Source organism: Gnatocerus cornutus, unplaced genomic scaffold, assembly GCF_029298725.1.
Source record: "Gnatocerus cornutus isolate USDA-ARS CGAHR unplaced genomic scaffold, icGnaCorn1.1 Chromosome186, whole genome shotgun sequence".
Classification (NCBI taxonomy): domain Eukaryota; kingdom Metazoa; phylum Arthropoda; class Insecta; order Coleoptera; family Tenebrionidae; genus Gnatocerus; species Gnatocerus cornutus.
This window is the reverse complement of record NW_028275370.1, coordinates 7,560-12,500: the sequence shown is the minus strand read 5'-3', so window position 1 is coordinate 12,500 and position 4,941 is coordinate 7,560. Positions and strand designations below refer to the sequence as shown.

Here is a 4,941-nt window from a genome sequence, read left to right as displayed (position 1 = left end):
CGCCGCTACTGAGGGAATCCTAGTTAGTTTCTTTTCCTCCGCTTAGTAATATGCTTAAATTCAGCGGGTAGTCTCACCTGCTCTGAGGTCGCATATGAAAAATAAAAATTTTTCATTCGGTCATTTCGACGATCACGACACGTCTCCCATTCCTTGCTATACGTGTTCGTCATTTTTCTTTTTAAAAAATGGCTAAGTTTACAGAAACGCTTACGATCTGACGTCTGTCGCGATTTGCATTACACGTCTCGGACACGACGACCGTCTATAACGTTCTCAACCTTAAAACGCCATTTTTTTTTTTAAATGACGACATGTTGAAGAAATAGGACGTGCTACGCCGAAAGACCAGCCAACAACTACAACAAGTAGTAGTTGGTCGCTTTCGCGTCTTAAGATGTCGCGCAAATTTACTCGCTGCACGAGAAACGCACACAAACACACGATTCTACGACACACCACGCAAGAACATGTGCCGACGTAAACACTTTCGTATTTATGATTCGCAAGGTGGACGTCCGACGGACTTTGTAAAAAAAAAATACAAAGCATACCCGTCCCGTCCTTTTTGACGAAAAAACACGCTCGAGTAAACGTCTCGGCACACGTTCGAGGCGTGCGTCGTTATATCGTGACGTAAGTGACGATCACGTACATTAATGAGTACCTATTCGACGCGTCGCAACACATCCAACACGCTCCGACGTTTTCGTCCGAAAACGAAAACCGAGCAGTCTTTGAAATTGACACGACCCTCAGCCAGGAGTGGTCCAGGGAACATTATATCCGAGGACCGCAATGTGCGTTCGAAATGTCGATGTTCATGTGTCCTGCAGTTCACAAGTTGACGCGCAATTAGCTGCGTTCTTCATCGACCCACGAGCCAAGTGATCCACCGTTCAGGGTAATCTTTTTAAAATTTAAACGCTCGTTCCACAAGAACCCCGATCATGCCGATCGTCCAGCTGTCTATACACGTCTTGCAAAAATTTTTGCGTACGTGCGTACATCCGAAACGAAAATGATCTTCGTGGTTCCGAAACGTGCCACGTCTAAAATTTCGGTGTTGTGGTATGGATATTTATGATTCTCGCTCTTAATTGTCTTTCGTCCGTACTTTCTCGTCTGAAAGGGAACGCGATCGTCGGTCTCAGTTTTACGCGTACGAAAAAATTAAAAAAAATATTAACCCAAACACAAATTTGTATCCGCGCACCGAAAAAGAAGCACTTTTCTTTTTCACGCGGTCTCCGCTTTTACACGCAAAGTACGAGCATGTATGTGTGAAGATGGGACATGTTCGATACGATTTTAATTAGGAATTTGCCAATTTCCTTTTTCTCAGCAATAATTTTAATAAATAATGCTGCTTTCTCTCATAAACTACATTTTCGGTAGTTTTCCTTTATTGTGTCTTTCATTTAGTGTGCGTGTGTGTGTGTCAAGCACTTTAAAAAGTGTGACGAAGAGACGGTTTTTGATCGATCGGAATGAACACATCATTACATCATCGTACTCGTTATGAAAAAGCGAATTAGTATCCGCCGTAAGCGAAAAGAGATTTTCGCGGGCGGTCTTTGTGTTCGTGTTTCAATTTTCTTTCTATATTTTTTCGTCGCCAAACCGAAGACAGATCGTGAATTTTGACGAAAAAATTTATAGACGTGCCAGACTGAGCGTCTAACATAAAATCCTCAAGTTTACCGTTCTATATCGTGACTTAATGACGATTGACGGTGTATATAATTTTGAAATGGTGCAGTCGTACGCTCCGTAAAGAGAATTTTACCGTTTCTAACGAAATCACTTTACCACATCTACCAAAAACATTAAAAAAGCAAGGTGTGATGTGTGTGCGATCGCTCGTTTAACGGCGCTTTCAAAAAACTCTTTGAAGCGTCTAACGACGAACATCATTCACGCGAATCGTAGAATCGGGAGCGTTTCTCGCCGGTCCCGTAGCCGGGCGTAAATCATTTAAAACCCACGGTGTCGTAACCTAATTCGACACCTGCGATTTTCTTCTTTCTCGACTACTCTGCTACATCCTCTCCGTGTGTCCGAAAAAAGAGGACTTCTAACGTCTTTCGACTTTCGCGGTGGAGTTCACAACTTTCCGCGATCCGGTCGAAAAACCGAAAGCGTCCCTCCTTCTTTCCATCATTGGAAAAGATCGAGAGATAGTACAAAAAAAATCAAAAAATCTAGGTACCCGAAGAAACAGCCGTATGCCCGAGCGAATTCGGTTTTTCTCGTTCAAAAAAGGTGAAAAACTCGATCGCAAGGACCGGCGCTGCGGGCCAGCGTAACGCTATTGTTTTTCCGAATATGTACGATTCGTAGTTCAAAACGTCGTACACACGGTGTTTCAAAAAGAAACAAGCAACGGCACGACAAAAGATCGTGCCGTCGACTCCATGTCATCGACGACGGTGTTGTAAAAACATAAAGTGTACATCGACACGATCAAATGAAAATGCATAATAATAAATTATACATATGTCAAAATTCGTGTGTACGAGGACACGTTAATGATCCTTCCGCAGGTTCACCTACGGAAACCTTGTTACGACTTTTACTTCCTCTAAATGATCAAGTTTGGTCATCTTCCCAGCGACATCGACGACGTCGAAACGCCATCGCGTACCGGTCCGAAGACCTCACTAAATCATTCAATCGGTAGTAGCGACGGGCGGTGTGTACAAAGGGCAGGGACGTAATCAACGCGAGCTTATGACTCACGCTTACTGGGAATTCCTCGTTCATGGGGAACAATTGCAAGCCCCAATCCCTAGCACGAAGGAGGTTCAGCGGGTTACCCGGACCGCTCGGTCAGGGAGGACACGCTGATTCCTTCAGTGTAGCGCGCGTGCGGCCCAGAACATCTAAGGGCATCACAGACCTGTTATTGCTCAATCTCGTGCGGCTAGAAGCCGCCTGTCCCTCTAAGAAGAATTGTTTGTACGCCGACAGTAAAAACCGCGCACGACCACCGGGCGAACCCAGGATCGACGGGCCTTTGGGATGTCGAAATACGCCTATTTAGCAGGCTAGAGTCTCGTTCGTTATCGGAATTAACCAGACAAATCGCTCCACCAACTAAGAACGGCCATGCACCACCACCCACCGAATCAAGAAAGAGCTCTCAATCTGTCAATCCTTCCGGTGTCCGGGCCTGGTGAGGTTTCCCGTGTTGAGTCAAATTAAGCCGCAGGCTCCACTCCTGGTGGTGCCCTTCCGTCAATTCCTTTAAGTTTCAGCTTTGCAACCATACTTCCCCCGGAACCCAAAAGCTTTGGTTTCCCGGAAGCTGCCCGCCGAGTCATCGGAAGAACGTCGGCGGATCGCTAGCTGGCATCGTTTATGGTTAGAACTAGGGCGGTATCTGATCGCCTTCGAACCTCTAACTTTCGTTCTTGATCAATGAAAGCGTTTTTGGCAAATGCTTTCGCTTCTGTCCGTCTTGCGACGATCCAAGAATTTCACCTCTAACGTCGCAATACGAATGCCCCCATCCGTTCCTATTAATCATTACCTCGGGGTTCCGAAAACCAACAAAATAGAACCGAGGTCCTATTCCATTATTCCATGCACACAGTATTCAGGCGAAGTTTTAGCCTGCTTTAAGCACTCTAATTTGTTCAAAGTAAACGTGCCGGCCCACCTCGACACTCAATGAAGAGCACCGCGGCGGGATTGAGTTGGGCCGCCCTCTCGAGCTAAGCCCACCGGCAGGACGTCCCGCGGCACGCCAGTTGACACCGCGAACGATGAACCGGCGGCGCGGGACACAGATTCGACTACGAGCTTTTTAACCGCAACAACTTTAATATACGCTATTGGAGCTGGAATTACCGCGGCTGCTGGCACCAGACTTGCCCTCCAATTGATCCTCGTTAAAGGGTTTAGAGTGTACTCATTCCGATTACGGGGCCTCGGATGAGTCCCGTATCGTTATTTTTCGTCACTACCTCCCCGTGCCGGGAGTGGGTAATTTGCGCGCCTGCTGCCTTCCTTGGATGTGGTAGCCGTTTCTCAGGCTCCCTCTCCGGAATCGAACCCTGATTCCCCGTTACCCGTTACAACCATGGTAGGCGCAGAACCTACCATCGACAGTTGATAAGGCAGACATTTGAAAGATGCGTCGCCGGTGCGAGACCGTGCGATCAGCGTAAAGTTATTCAGAGTCACCAAGTTGTACGATGACGGAGACCGCCACCGATTGGTTTTGATCTAATAAAAGCGCTCCTTCCGTTTCCGGTTGGAGCTCTGTTTGCATGTATTAGCTCTAGAATTACCACAGTTATCCAAGTAAATGTGGGTACGATCTAAGGAACCATAACTGATTTAATGAGCCTTTCGCGGTTTCACCTTAATTTGGCTTGTACTGAGACATGCATGGCTTAATCTTTGAGACAAGCATATGACTACTGGCAGGATCAACCAGGGAACTGCGTTCTTGTTTTAAAATAAGAGAGTTTTAGTCTTTCTTTCCTTCTAGTCATATAAGCTACAATAATCGTAGAATTTCGGAAAGACACCTGCTGCTCTTATAAAAAACTGAACACTTTCCTATTATTGTTTTGAAGAAAGTGTGCGTGTCTGCGAAACGAAAACCTCGTAAGAAGAGACGTAACGCCACGCGATCTTTCTGGATGGAAAATTTTTCGACATTTTTCTCACATCATCCTTGATTGAATCTCCTGCAACAATTTTATTCTTATTCATCCGTTCTAAGTTGTCGTCGTCGTCGAAATAAATAATTTGTACACACTTCGGGGTACACGTTTGTCAAAATTCATGAAATGCAACGTAACATTTTTACTTTAATAAATTTTTACAGTGCATTCAGATCGACTAAACGAACAACGACGGATGAATTGATTTATGGATTTTTATTTGTTGCGACTCATCGGAGGAGAGAGTGAAGAAAAAATAATC

At 45.4% G+C, this 4,941-nt stretch overlaps 3 non-coding genes across 3 annotated transcripts in view; all 3 read right to left on the bottom strand.

Moving 5' to 3' along the window:
* Nucleotides 1-91, bottom strand: part of LOC148166726 (large subunit ribosomal RNA) — a 4,039-nt gene extending 3,948 nt beyond the window's left edge. Inside the window, exon 1 of the ribosomal RNA XR_015770975.1 lies at nt 1-91. This exon is cut by the window's left edge and continues 3,948 nt beyond it. This is a non-coding gene — a ribosomal RNA (large subunit ribosomal RNA).
* Nucleotides 92-749: 658 nt separating this feature from the next.
* LOC148166725 (5.8S ribosomal RNA) lies at nt 750-907 on the bottom strand. Its single transcript, XR_015770973.1, has one exon. It is a non-coding gene; the product is annotated as a 5.8S ribosomal RNA (ribosomal RNA).
* A 1,622-nt stretch (nt 908-2,529) lies between these two features.
* On the bottom strand, nt 2,530-4,450 carry LOC148166724 (small subunit ribosomal RNA). Its single transcript, XR_015770979.1, has one exon. It is a non-coding gene; the product is annotated as a small subunit ribosomal RNA (ribosomal RNA).
* Between the last annotated feature and the right edge of the window lie 491 nt (nt 4,451-4,941).